The sequence below is a fragment of the Macrobrachium nipponense genome, chromosome 1 (assembly GCF_015104395.2).
Source record: "Macrobrachium nipponense isolate FS-2020 chromosome 1, ASM1510439v2, whole genome shotgun sequence".
Classification (NCBI taxonomy): Eukaryota; Metazoa; Arthropoda; class Malacostraca; order Decapoda; family Palaemonidae; genus Macrobrachium; species Macrobrachium nipponense.
In genome coordinates this window covers 157,214,788-157,229,745 of record NC_087200.1, presented here as the reverse complement: position 1 = coordinate 157,229,745, position 14,958 = coordinate 157,214,788, and the positions used below count along the sequence as shown (strand labels likewise).

Sequence of the window (14,958 nt, the reverse complement as noted above, 5' to 3'; positions counted from 1 at the left end):
CTAGCAGACCCTATCCCTCCCTCCGACACTTAGAGACCCTTCTCGGTAGAGTTCCTAATAGGGGCCCCGAAGGAAGATAACCCTTCCAAGGCTCAGGCCCTTGCCCAAGTGGGCCAGTAACCATCTGGGTCCAAGATACCTTGCGGCCCCACAGCTCCTTCAAGCTCCTCCCCCCCCATCCAGTCTAGGCTAAGGCAGGCAGAGGAGGTCCTACACCCAGAGGGCTTCTCCTTTTACCCTGAGTCCTTGGAGGATAACATCTCCCACCCCCTCGCCCAGGTCTGTTCAGGGGAGAGACTCTTGGCGGGTTCGGGTTGTCACCTTCTCAAGAGTAGGTGACCATGCAATGGAGACCACGGTGTGGGCCGCCGTCCAAGCAGCCACCTGGCTCAGCCCATGGGTCCGGATGCGGTGGCTAGATTTGCCACCGACCAACTTGAAGGACGAGACCCAAGTTGGTCCCATCTCAAGGGGCTGGTCCTGTTCGGTGGAAGGCCATTGGTTCGTTGACTTTTCAGGTTACCCAATCGACTAACTGGGTCCTCCACAGGAGAGACACTGGCTAGCAGATGGCCTAGACGACTTCTGGACAGGAGCTAACCTCCTGAGGTATGCCTCATTACAGTGGAGTCCCTCTGGCCAGAGGACCTTTTTGGAGGAGGCCCTGGAGCTTTGACAATAGGCAGTCAGGACTCTTTCATCTACAGGCCTCCTCCTTCAGGCACCCAGTACAGCTAAGGGCACTGGATGCTCCCTGACCTAGACAAACAGCAGAGGTACAGGGCACAGAGGATGTCCAGTAACTAGGGGACCAGTCTCTAGGGGTGGTTAGGGACAACGGGACTCAGCCCTCCCCCCCCCCGGGGCCCCCTTGTCATCTTCCCCCTCTTACAGACCCAGGTCTTCGGCCTGCCGAAGGGGCAGTAAACAGCCTCTCCCCTAGGAGGAAGTAGGATGAGAGGCCTCTCCTCCTCATCTGCTTCCACCACACGGTGGGGGGGGTGTTGCCTCTCGAATCATTGGTGGAGCAGGGAGCTCGCGGGGTCCTCCCCCAAACAGTCTGGGTGCTCAGGGACCGGCTACCAGATACTTTGTCTAGGACACGTAACATGCCCCGCCTAGCCGGGAACACTGGAGGTCCACACAGCCCTGCCTCGGGACTCCTTGCCCGAGAGGCGTTGCAGTCAGATGTCCAGTCATTACTGTGTCTCCTGTACAGGTTGCACCACCCGAGGACGATGGCCTCCTGAAGGCAGTGTGGGTCCCATTCAATCTTCAGGGCCCTCCGTCGGCCTGGGGTTTTTCAGCTGCACTCTGCTCGGTGAGCGTGGCTCACCCTGCTATGATGCACGCAGTCTCGGAGCCGGGTGCTCCATCCGCATCAGCTGGTATGGCTGTTGGTATGTCGTCCACCTTGTCCGAGCTCCTTTCCACCTCCCCCCTGAGTGGTTTGGCTGCCACAGGAAGTAAGCCGACGGAGTCTTCGGGGTTCCCATTCCCGGTCTTGGTCCTGCACCCCTCTTACCCTGTTAACGCTCGCCTTTGAGGGAGGACGAGTCTCAGTGCTGGGGGCTATCCCGCTCTCCTTCCGGACTGAGAGCAATAAGAGGAAGGCAAGAGGAGGCTCCTTCTCCAACGATTATTCATCCTCGGAGGTCTTCAGACTCAGGGCAGATCCTCCCATGCGAGGGGCCGTGGAACGAAGCGGAGGAGACGTGCTGGGAGGAGTCGAGCGCATTCTTCCTCCTCCCCAGGCTGCTACTCCTGATCTCCTCGTCATAGCCAGGCCCACAGGGGTCGGAGTATGGAGTGGCAGCCGTCGTGACAGGTCTCGCCACCACAGGCTCCACCAACTCCCCGACTTGGTCGGTCCCCACGGAGAGTCCCTGAGTTTTCACTGCTCACATGACAGTCCCACAAGTGGGGTGCTCTGCTCCACCACCGGTTGCTCCCCCCTCCCCCTAAGGTCTTGGTGGATCCTGCCCCGGTACCAGTGGCCCACTTGGCGGCCGCTCGTGCCAGACAGACTCCTTTCCTTGGCGTCCCTCAACCTCCTCCTGCCCTGCAAGAGGAGGGCGGAGCTGTTTGCCCTCTCTGGTTGGGATTGGGGCGGGGCGCAAGCCTGGGCCAGTGGGGAGTTCCATGATGGACCTGCAGGTTTGGTCCGAGGTTCCTTTCGCAGAGGAGCACCTTTTCCCACCGGCGGCCTCCGGTTGGTGGAGCTGCTGCCATTGTCGACCTTCCCCCTCCGCCCGTGACGACCTCGATTACCCCCTAAAGGATGGTGAAGACGTTGGCGTTTGCCAAGGACAAGTCCCTCAAAACTCCTCCTGGCAGTCCGAGGCCATCTACCAGGCCAAATGGATAATGTTTGGAAACTGGTGCAGAGGAAGCGGTCTCAAGGCCTCTGCAGGCCAAGATTCCCCACCTAGAGGACTTCTTGGTACACCTGCGACTTGACAGAGACCTCTCAGTAGCAGCCGTTAAGGGGGTCAGGGCCTTACCTTACAGACCTTTAACATCTTGTTCGGGATGCATTGCCACCAGGTCCCTCAGTGTGAGGCACCTCTAATGTCTACCAGAGAGTTGCTAGTACATCTTCCGGTTATATTTTGCATCTTCCAATCTTGGATGGTCTGGGATGCAGTTTAGATATTTGTCGAGCTTATTCTTAAACACATCTACGCTCACTCCTGATATATTCCTCAGATGAGCTGGCAACGCATTGAATAGACGCTGCATTATTGATGCTGTTGCGTAGTGGATTAATGTCCTGTGTGGCTTTCCTTATTTTTCCTGGTATAGTTTTGGGCACTATTAATCTACCTCTGCTTGCTCTTTCTGATATTTTTAGTTCCATGATATTTTCTGCTATTCCTTCCTATCTGTTTCCATGCCTGAATTATCATGTACGTTTCTCTTCTCCTTTCTAGACTATATAAGAATTTTAAGAATTGTAGTCCTTTCCCAGTAGTCTAGGTCCTTAACTTCTTCTATTCTAGCTGTAAAGGACCTTTGTACACTCTCTATTTGTGCAATATCCTTTTGATAGTGTGGGTACCCATATCATATTGCAATATTCAAGTGGACTACGAACATATGTTTTATAAAGCATAATCATGTGTTCAGCTTTTTCTTTTTTGTTTTGAAGTGCCGTAACAACATTCCCATTTTTGCTTTACATTTTGCCAACAGAGTTGCTATTTGATCATTGCAATAACATGTTCCTATTCATCATCACACCAAGGTCTTTAACTGCTTCCTTATTTGTGATGGTTTCATTATTAGGTCCCTTATATGCATATAGCTTTCTTTCTCTGTCTCCATAATTTATTGATTCAAATTTATCAGAGTTAAATACCATCCTATTTACCTCTGCCCAATCATATACTTTGTTAAGGTCTCTTTGTAGAGCGTTCCTATCTTCATCACAAGTAATTTTCTCTACTTATTCTGTGTCATCTGCGAAACTACTCACTACCGCCGAAATCCTTCACATTATTGTCTATGTCTTCAATCATAATAACAAACAGTATTGCAGCTAACACCGTACCTTGCGGACACACCGGATATTACCTTGACTTCATCCGATTTCTCGTCGTTTGCAATAACATCTGTTTTCTGTTGTGTAAAAACCTTCTTTAACCATCTTCCTACTTTATCCACGATATTGTGTTTTCTAATTTTCTTCGCTAATATATTATGGTCTACTTTATCAAAGCTTTTTGCAAAGTCTAAATAAACCACATCTGTTTTCATTTCCGCTTTTCATATTTTTGAATATGTTCTCACGGTGGACTAACAGTTGGGTTTGTGTACTTTTTCCGGGTACGAAACCATGTTGTCCTTTATTAAACAAATTATTTTTTATTAAATGTTTCATAATATTCTTCATACCCTTTCATACACTTTCATAATATGTGATGTTAGACTCACAGGCCTATAATTACTTGCCTCTAGTCTTGATCCACTTTTGAAAGTAGGGGTAATTATATGCTAATTTGTGCTCATCATAAATCTTGCCTGTATCTACACTTTGTCTTAATAATATTGCAAGTGGCTTTGCGATAGAATGAACTACTTTCTTAACAAAATAGCAGGAATTCCATCAGTCCCTGCAGCAGCGCTCCATTTTTAATTTCATTAATAGCCTGCACAATATCAGCTTCATTAATATCTATGTCAGCTAAATATTCACTATTTTCTCCCCTTACTTCTATATCTTATCTTCATTATCTATTTCTAGGGGTGAATTCTCTCTTATATCGTTCTGCCAGTATGTTGCAAATTTCCCTTTTTTTCATTCGTTAATCTCCCTTGCAATTTCTCAGAGGGCCCTTTTTATTTTCTATTCTTCTTTTATTCATCTTCTTCGCATATGAGTATAATAGCTTGAGGGTTTTGCTTGATATTTAATAGGGTTTTTTGTTCTTCCAGTCCCGTTTTTCATTTTCTTTTGATTGTATAATCTTTTGTTCTGCATTTTCTATCTTACTTTTTAGTTCTATAACTTTCCATGCATTTTTTTCTTTTGCAAGACCTTTTTTCCACTTTCTGATTTTCTGGAACAAGATCTTCTGTCTCTTGGTATGCATGAATGATGTTTACTTTTCTTCTTCGGTATATATTTTCCACTATTTTCTCCAATATTTTATATAATCTCCGTATTTACCCTTATGTCATCACTTACGAAAATGTTATCCCAATCTTTGTTTAATTCTTCATTAATTTCTGACCATTTTATATTTTTACTGTAGAAGTTGTATTTTCCATATCCTTCCCACTTTTTCATTTCTTGCTTATCTCTATTTTTCCACTTGCTTTGGAATGAACTGTTAATTCTATGACATTATGGTCTGAAATATTCGCATTATAAACTATTATTTCTTTAACATAATTCATCTCGTTCACAAATACTAGGTCTAAAGGTTAAAGTTTAATTTTTCCTTTCTTGTTGGCAGGTGATTTATTTGTTGAATGTTGTATTCTAGTAGCATATCTAATAGCTTTTCAAATTGCCTCTTATCTTCTGCACTACTATTACTCTCTTTTTTATATGTATAAGTACAACCACAATCTCCTATTCGTTCTTTCCATTCTACGAAAGGAAAGTTGAAGTCACCAGATAGGAGAATAGTCCAGTCCTTGTGATTTCTACATATATCATCCAATTTTTCAATTATTAAGTCAACTCTTTAGTATTAGGAGGTCTATATATTACTATGTTTTCATCATAATTTTTCAGATTCAAATTCCTACCCGCTATTAGTTCACATTCTGAGTTACTATATTTTTCATATATTTTTTCCTTGTTTTTTGTCTTTCCCATTATTGCGGTTCCCCCTTGATTCCTATTTTTTCTATCTGATCTATAAGTTTGGAACCCTTTTATTTGATCATCATTCCCAGTCTCTTGGGAATACCAGGTTTTCACTTATATTCATTATATCTATTTTTCTTTTCATTTTTGGGTTAGTTCTTCTAAAAGTATTCTATTTTTCTTTTTTGAGTTCTCGTAACCTAAAGAAACCTGCGCATTCATCACTATGATGGTTTTGTTGCGTGTTTTCTCCTTCATTAATACTGGTAGTAATAACCGGATTTTCCCATGTCTCTCCTCCATGTTCCATTGAGTCTGTTGTTCTTTTTTTCATTTCCAGAAATTCTGACATTAAAAAATCCAACTTTTCCATAACATTTGATCTTCCTTCATCATAATTATTCATTTTGTGTCTGAATCTGCAATTTCATACATTCAACTTACTGTCAGATATATACATAGCTATCGACTCCGTCGTTCCCGACAGAATTTCAAATTTCGCGGCACTCGCTACAGTAGGTCAGGTGATCTACCGCCCTGCTGGGTGGCAGGGCTAGGAACTATTCCCGTTTTCTAATCATAATCTCTCTGTCGCCGGCTGTATCAACATTGTTGTTACTTCCTCCTGACTAGAATTCGTTTTTTCGCAAAGCTTTTTGATCATCTCTCGCTGATATTTGGTGACGTACTTGGATCGTTGTTTGGCATTCGCTATCGTGGACTGTTTTTTTGGACTTGGTTTTTGGAATTTGTGAATATGTCTGATTCTAGTGTTAGTTTCAGAGTGTGTGTGAATGAGGGCTGTAAGGTGAGGATTCCGAAAGCTTCGGTAGATCCTCACCACTAGTTGTAGGGGATGTAGAATGGTTGAATGTTCAATGAGAATACGTGTAATGAGTGTGAGAAATCTGAGTGCACAAGAGTGGAAGAATCTAACTTCTTACTTGAAGAAGTTAGAGAGAGATAGAGAGAGGAAGGCGGCTTATAAAACCCGCAGAATGTCTGCCTCTCATGATTTACTGTCTAGCTCTGTAGCTTCTTCCTATGATGATAATGACCATTCTGTTTCAGCCCGTTCACAAATTGCTAATCCCGCTAGTTCTGCTTCGGAAATAGCAGAACTTAGAGCTTCCCTTCAGAAAATGCAGGAAAAAGTCGCAGCATTGGAAGGTAAGGAAAGTGAATGTGGCAGTGATATTAGTGTCCCCCAGTGTAGTGGAGGGGGCGTCTGGTCGTCTCTGCGACGCTCCCAGGCCTAGACCTCTTCCAAGCTCCCTGGCCCGGAGGGAAGAAGGAAACAAGTCGAAAGCCGTACGGGGGTTGTGGAGAATCCCCAACGATCAGGCGTCCCTTCGGCAGAATCGATCGTATCGACTGCCAAGGACCGCTATAGGAAAAGCGTCCTTCGAGAGTGCTTTTCGTCGTCGAGTTCGCCTTCTCCGAGAAGAGATGGAAGGAGTCGAATCTTTCACGTCCTTTGAAGAGGAGTATGAAGAGCATGAGCTCAATTCGAGTCCCGAGCGCTTCTCAGAAGGAGGAGCGCCTTCGGTAACTAAAGAGGGCGAGAATACAGTCAGACTCTGGGTCTGGAAGAGATCCTAGAGCGCTTCCAGATCTCCCTCTCCTAATGCAGGAAAATCCTCAACAAGAAAATTTTGAAAGTAGGAACTCGTTATAAGGAGCTACTCGTAAGAAGGATGATAGGCTTCGCTATTAAAAGATCTAAATACCTATCTCCTGCCAGGTGCGCGACGCATCCTTCAGGGGAGTTGTCGCACAGGGGGCCATCTCTGGGGGGGGGCGGTGCGAAAGACAGGGAGAGAGGTAAGAAAGGAAGCTACTCCTGTCAAGAGTAGGGCGCCAACCAGAAGCCAGACTCCGAGTAGGCGCAACGAGCCAGTACAAGATTCAAGATCTTCAGTCAAGCGCCAAGAGTTAGCTGAAGAGGAAGAATCCTGTTAGGAGTAGAGCACTTGTGAGACGGAAAGCCGCCTACGAAACATCAGACGCATGCTAAGGATCATGGAGTATTCGGAACGACGTGCTCCTACAAGACACCAGGAGTCGTCGGGCCTAGATACTCCTCCCAGGCGCCAGGATATTCTGAACTAAATACTCCTCCCAAGCGCCAGGAGTATTCGGAAGCTTATACTCCTCACAGGCGCCAGGAGTACTCTGCACTTAATACTCCTCCCAGGCGCCAGGAGTATTCCGAAGCTTATCTCCTCCCAGGCAGGGCCAGGAGTATTCGGAACTTAATACTCCTACCACACGCCAGGAGTATTCTGAACAAAATGCGCCTACTAAAAGCCAGGAGTATTCGAGGCGCTCTGCGCCTGCCAGGCGCCAGGAGTATTCCAGGCGCGTTACTCCTCCCAGGCGCCAGGAGTATTCCGAAGCTTATACTCCTCCCAGGCGCCAGGAGTATTCGGAACTTAATACTCCTACCACGCGCCAGGAGTATTCTGAACAAAATGCGCCTAATAAAAGCAGGAGTATTCGAGGCGCTCTGCGCCTGCCAGGCGCCAGGAGTATTCGGAACTTAATACTCCTACAACGCGCCAGGAGTATTCTAACAAAATACGGCCTACTGAAAGCCAGGAGTATTCGAGGCGCTTTCGCGCCTGCCAGGCGCCAGGAGTATTCCAAGCACACCCGTACTCCTCCCAGGCGAGATACTCCTGCTGTACACCAGGCGCATTCCTCGTATATGAAGAGCCTGACACTCGTAAGAGAGTAAGAGAAGAGTCAGTAGAAAGAAGAGAGCCCCTTTCCTTCCGAGCCTATCAACCCAGAAGATGCCTCGGAGGACGAAATGAAGGAAGGGTCTTCTAATTATAAAGTTCTTTTCGTCCCTTCTGTTGGAGGAATATGGAGACTCTTTGACGCCAGCTGCTCCCCCTTCGCCACGCTCGCAGTTTTCGAGCACGAAAACACTCAATTCTTTTCCTCTTTTTTCCTTAAAATGAAGCCTGCCATTTCTATGAGGAGAGCTCTACAATCTCTTGACTCCTGGTTCAAGAAGAAGAAGGAGTTAGGAAGGACGGTTTTTTGTATGCCTCCCGCTAAACTTACAGGGAGGAGAGGAATTTGGTACGAAACGGGAGAGGATATGGGATTATCTCTGTCCGTTTCAGCTGAGTCAGACTTCTCGAGTTTGGTGGATTCGTCGAGAAGGCACGCCTTGAATGCAGCGAAGGTACATGGGGGCTTTCGGAAACGGACCACCATCATCAAGGGACTTTTTCACACTTTAGAAGTTTTTAACTTCTTAGATTGGTCCCTTGGGGTTCTGCCAAGAAATCTCAAGAAAATGAACAACTCGACCAGAAACCCTGAATTGCATCCTCGCCTGCATTGATAAGGCTGTTCAGGATGGATCGGCTGAGGTATGTTCTCTATATGGTGCAGGAGTTTTAAAGAAAAGGGCAGTGCACAGTGCTTTCCTCACGAAGGCCGTCTCTCATTCGCAGAGAGCCGCCTTATTGTTTTGCGCCTCTCTCTGAACACCTTTTTCCCTCGCAGTGTGAAGGACATCGCGCATTCTCTGACAGAAAAGGCCACCCAGGATCTCCTTAGACAATCCTCAAGGAAGAATAGGCCTGTGGCTAGTGAGGAAAAGAAAGTGGCTCGCCCAGCTCAGAAACAGCCCTTTCGAGGAGGCCTTCCAACTAGACCGATCGCCAGAAGGAATCAACGATAAAAGGGGCAGGTCTTCCTTCCGTCCCTTTAGAAAGGGAAGTGAGAATTCTGTCCTCCAGACACCCGTAGGAGCCAGGCTACATATTTTGCGAAAGCCTGGGAAGACATAGGAGCCAACACTTGGACGATGTCGATTATCAGGAAGGGGTATCGCATCCCATTCAAGGACATTCCTCCCTTGACAAACATCTCCGAGGGAATTGTCCGCCAGATACAGGGACCCTATTCTGAGGGACTCTTCGTCAAATGGTGGAACAGATGTGGGACAAAAGGGCAATAGAACTTGTGCTGGATTGCAACTCCCCGGGGTTTTACAATCGCTTGTTTCTTGTAACAAAAGCCTCGGGGGTATGGAGACCGGTACTGGACGTAAGTGCGCTGAACAAAATTTGTCGAACAACAGAAGTTCAACATGGAAACGTCTGCCTCAGTCCTTGCAGCACTACGACAAGGGGATTGGATGGTGTCCCTAGGACCTTCAGGACGCATACTTCCACATCCGATCCACCATTCGTCGAGGAGTACCGTTCGATTTATGTTCGAAGGAAGAAATTATCAGTTCAGGGCCCTGTGTTTCGGCCTGTCCACGGCTCCTCAAGTCTTCACAGACGTGATGAAAAATGTAGCAAGACACCTACATTTGAAAGGGATAAATGTCTCCATGTACCTGGACGACTGGCTCATCAGAGCCAGGTCTCAAAAAGCAGTGTTTGGAGGACCTGTTAATAACACTGAATTGACAAAGTCTTTGGGATTGATCGTGAACCTCGAGAAGTCTCAGATGATCCCAGCCAGAACGTGGTTTATCTGGGGATTCAGATGGATTCTCGGGGTTTTCGAGCTTTTCCCATCTCAAGAGAGATTAAAAAAAGAAAGGCTGTGCCACAGTATCGAACTTTCTAGGGAAGAGCGCACTTCGGCGAGGGAATGGCTGAGCCTTCTGGGAACCCTTTCCTCGCTCGAACAGTTCTTCTCCTAGGAAGATTACATCTTCGACCGCTTCAGTTCTTCCTAAGAAGAAGTTGGAGTTGGAAGACAGGTCAGCTCTCGGACACGTTTTCCAATATCGGAAGAAATAAAACGTCATTTGAAGTGGTGGTTGGTTCCATTAAAGGAAAAACAAAGGAGTGTCCCTGCAAGTACGGAACCCAAGCCTGACATTGTTTTCAGACGCCTCGGAGGCGGGCTGGGGGTGCAACATTGGGACCCAGAGAAGTGTCAGGCACCTGGTCGGCAGAACAGGTGTCATGGCACATAAATTGCAAAGAGCTCTTAGCAATTCACCTGGCGCTAAAGAGCTTCGAACACTTAGTCAGAGGCAAAGTCGTGCAGATAAATTCAGACAATACGACAGCTCTGGCGTATGTCAAGAAGCAAGGAGGGACGCACTCTTTTGCTCTGTACGAGCTGGCACGGGATCTACTGATTTTGGGCGCAACCAAAGGAAGGTAATTCTTCTAACAAGGTTTGTCCAAGGGGAGAGGAATGTGAGAGCGGGGACAGATTGAGCAGGAGATTCCAGGTCCTTCCCACAGAATGGACACTCCACTCAGAAGTCTGTCAGAGCATTTGGCTCCTTTGGGGGAAGCCTCAAATAGATCTTTTCGCCACATTCCTCTCCAAAAGGATAGATACATTTTGTGCCCTGGTGGAGGATCCCCGGGCTTATGCAACAGACGCCTTTCTCCTGGACTGGTCAGGAATAGACGTTTACGCTTTTCCCCCGTTCAAGATACTGGAGAAGTAGTCAGAAAATTCGTGGCATCCGAGGGAACCAAGATGACTCTGATCGCTCCGTATTGGCCAGCTCAAATTTGGTTCACAGAGGTGATGGAATGGACAGTGGACTTCCCCAGATCTTTCCTTCAAACAGAATAGATCTGCTCAAACAACCCCACTTCGAGAGGTACCATCAAAAATCTACCCGCTCTTGCTTGACTGACGCCTTTCGACTATCGAAAGACTTGTCAGAGCGAGAGGGTTTTCTCGCCAGGCAGCAAACGCAATTGCTAGAGCCCAGGCAGATCATCTACTAGGCGAGTGTACCAATCGAAGTGGGAAGTTTTCAGAAACTGGTGTAGGTCGAAGAAGCTGTCCTCTTCCAGTACCTCTGTGACCGAAATTGCAGATTTCCTTCTGTTTCTTAGACAAAGTCGCATCTCTCGGTACCGCAAACTATTAAGGGGTAAGGAGGATATGCTCTCAGCAGTCTTTAGAAAACAGAGGATTAGATCTAACGAATGACAAGGATTTGCACGACCTCATTCGTTCATTCGAAACATCGAAATCACTTGAACCTAAGGTTCCAAGCTGGAACTTAGATGTGGTTCTTAAATTTCTTTCATCAGATGAATTCGAAACCACTTCACACTGCTTCGTTCCGTAATATCACTAGAAAGTGTTTGTTTCTGATGTCTCTTGCAACGGCAAAAAGAATCAGTGAGTTGCACGCCCTTGAATCAAGAGTTGGCTTCAAAGGAGACTCCGCAATTTGTTCATTTCAGTCCCTTTTTCTGGCCAAAAATGAAAACCCTTCGAATCCCTGGCCCAGGAGCTTCGAAGTGAAAGGATTTCTAGTTTGGTGGGCAGAGAGGCAGAAAGATCCCTTTGCCCAGTTAGAGCTCTAAAATTTTATCTGGACAGGAAGAAGCAGTTGGGGGTTCGCAGAAGGTCTTTGGTGCTCAGTGAAAGACCCCAAGAGAGCAATGTCCAAGAACGCATTAGCCTTCTTTGTTAGAAGTTGTTATCATGGAAGCTCATAAGAACCGTGTCCAGATGATTCTTTTAATCTTCTAAGAGTGGGAGCCCACGAAGTTAGAGCAATCGCAACTTCGGTGGCGTTCCAAAGAAATATGTCACTAAAGAACATTTTGGACACAACTTATTGGAGATGCAACTCTGTGTTTGCATCCCATTATTTAAAAGACGTGCGAGTTACGTATGATGAAATGTTTTTCGTTAGGTCCGTTTGTGTCAGCACAGACGGTTCTGGGTAAAGGAGAAAGCACCAATCCTTAAAATTATGTACGTAACCCTCTTGTCGGATGTGTTCTCGGGTTTTCGGTGTATGGGAGTGTCAGTAGTCGCACAGGCGGCCTTCACTTCTCTTCATTTGAAAATCGAGTGACATCTGACTATTAGAGGGGTACAAAAATTTTGTTATTTTTGTATGTATGAGTTTCGAGTTTGTGGTTTTTGTTTTGCCAAAGAGTTTGGGATAACTCTAGGCAATCTTAGAAACTAACACGGGTTAGGATCGGGTGATCGGGATTGGTTGTGTGCTCCTTAAATTAGTGCGTGTTGTCATATAAGCGGATGTGCTCCCATTGACAAAAAACGCCAGTTAGGATTCTGTCGAGTAAGTGGAAGAGACCCATCGACAGATCCACAAGAATCTTGGCCACAGATCACTATCTCGCTAAGGCTCTTGAGATGAAGCAGACTCCTGGGCAGTAGCCACGAAGTCTTCCATCTAAAAAGGTAGGAACTAAGGTTTATTAATACCTACAACATATGTTGTTTACCTGTCTAGTCAGTTAGTTAGCTGTCTCTTGCCCTCCACCAAAGGGTGTCAATCAGCTATGATATATCTGACAGGTAAGTTGAATGTATGAAAATGACATTGTTATGATACAATAAAGTTTCATACATACTTACCTGGCAGATATATACAATTGAAGACCCACCCAGCCTCCCCGCAGGAGACAGGTGGAAGAGAGATTATGATTAGAAAACGGGGAATAGTTCCTAGCCCTGCCACCCAGAGCAGGGCGGTAGATCACCTGACCTACCTGTAGCGAGTGCCGCGAAATTTGAAAATTCTGTCGGGAACGACGGAGTCGATAGCTATGTATATATCTGCCAGGTAAGTATGTATGAAACTTTATTGTATCATAACAATGTCATTTTCCCGTTTCTGCAATATCCTCTTGCATAATAAATACAGTTATTATCTCTTGAGTAGAATTTCGGAGCTGATGCGTTTGTTTTTTTGAAATTTTTTGCTGACACCTCTGGCATATCTCATTGGTGGTTTGCTTTTCTCTTTTACCTGATATTTCTTGATTTCTCCTCTTTCTTTTATTTGTTTCTTTCTTATTTTGGATTTTATTACTTGGTTGGTTATTTATTTGATTATGATTCATGGCTACAGGGTGCATATATTTGCATTTTTTGTCGAACTTACATCCTTTTCCTTTCTTTTAGGTTTTTACATATTTTTTGGATGCAGATCTCTGCAATCATCCCCATATCCATCTAAGTATGCACATTATTTACCATATATTTCATAGTTTTGACATAGTCTCCCTCCGGAAAGGGTTGGATTAGGGAATTCCAGACACCTTTCAATGCTGATCAGGAGCCTCGAACAGTCTCCCCCCCCCCCCCCCAGTGCCTTGAGGGTACTGCAGTGGGACGTTGTAGGGGGCTGGATTCCCTGAAGCCCCCATTCAAACCACTAAAGGACATCTAGACAGGAAGCTGACGGCAAAGACAGTCTTCCTGCTGGCATTGGCTTTCACCAAGAGAGTAGGGGAGCTGCATGGCTGATCTTACGAGGTTTCCCACACAAAGGGTGGAAAAATCTCACCTTCGGTATGTACCCTCCTTTGTGGATAAGACTCAGAACCTCTTGATTGTGGACGACAGGTTCGTGAAGTTCTCAATCCCGGCATAGTGAGATCAGACGATCCTCAGGACCTGCGCTTGTGTCTGGTCCAGGCAGTAAGGAAGTACCATCAGTAGGACACCCCGGTTCTGGCCAGCCATTAGGAACCTGTTTGTGTCCACTGTCCCACTGGCCTGGGAGAGAAGGTGGTCTCGAAGAACACCATCTCTTGGTTAAGGGAAACTATCAGGAGAGCCTACGAAGGAGCAGTATGCCTCCCCCGAAGAAAGTCAGGTCCTAAGATGAGGGTGTGGAACAGGCAATCCTCTTTTACGGCTCACTACCTGGGGGACGGCATCCGTAAATCGCTCAATTCGTTTGTAATTGGGTCGGTGGTGGCTGGCCAACAGCAGATCTAGAACCTCCAATAAACAAAACTAGGACTCCAGGGGGTGTTTGAGTGGTTAGTATGAAGGTGTATCCCCCTTTTCATCACCCTTCCACCTCCTTCCTTATCCTCTCCTAACGAGCCCTTTCAGGTAGGACAGAAAGTATAAGAGAGGTTTTAGAAGTACAACCATTGCCTTATCGTTGTCACTTTTCCGGGTACACTTACATTCCAGCCAGCGCCTTGGCGGACCCCTTCCCAGCCCCGCGCTTCTCTTCGAGCAGGCTGGGACTCCAGTGGGTATGCCCCTAGACCAACCTCTAGGTCCATTCCCCCTAAGCTACTCCCTCCTAAAAGGATAAATCTCCTATTAAGTAGTTCGAGGTAAGTATACAGCGTCGGAACAAAATCACAAATTCTTGGTAATTTGTATTTTTTCTTAGCTATACTTACCTCCAAAACTTAGGGGTTTCTTGGAGGTTTCTGGCCCTCCCTACTGTCCCCGAGTACCTTAGGGTAGGAACCTTAAGGAGACGAAAGCACTGAGGTAGAAGGTCGTGGGTCGCATGGCTGTTGACCCTCGGGGCATGTACCTGGCTAGGTGTGGAAGGGATATCTGGATTTTTTCTGGTCGTTACCAGATTAACAAATCCAGGTTTGTTTTCCTATTAAGTAGTTTGAGGCAAGTAAAGTTAGGAAAAATACAAATTACCAAGAATTTGTGATTTAGATTTTAGTACTGTATAATTATATATTTATTATAAGTAGAAATGGACTATGAATAGTATAGATGGGGCTATGTGGTAGTAGATGAAATAAATCATATTCATTATGTTATTCACTACTTTCAGACCTACATGCTTTTTGATATCCTGCAGAATGATGAGAAACGATGTGCTCAGATTGCAGTGGAAAGCATCATTACCTGGGGAGAAAGTG

At 46.1% G+C, this 14,958-nt stretch overlaps 1 long non-coding RNA gene across 1 annotated transcript in view; it reads left to right on the top strand.

The window, feature by feature from the left end:
* LOC135220308 (uncharacterized) overlaps positions 1-14,958 on the top strand; it is a 49,750-nt gene extending 34,792 nt beyond the window's left edge. Inside the window, exon 3 of the long non-coding RNA XR_010315649.1 lies at positions 14,871-14,958. This is a non-coding gene — a long non-coding RNA (uncharacterized LOC135220308). The remainder of the gene's footprint in view (positions 1-14,870) is intronic.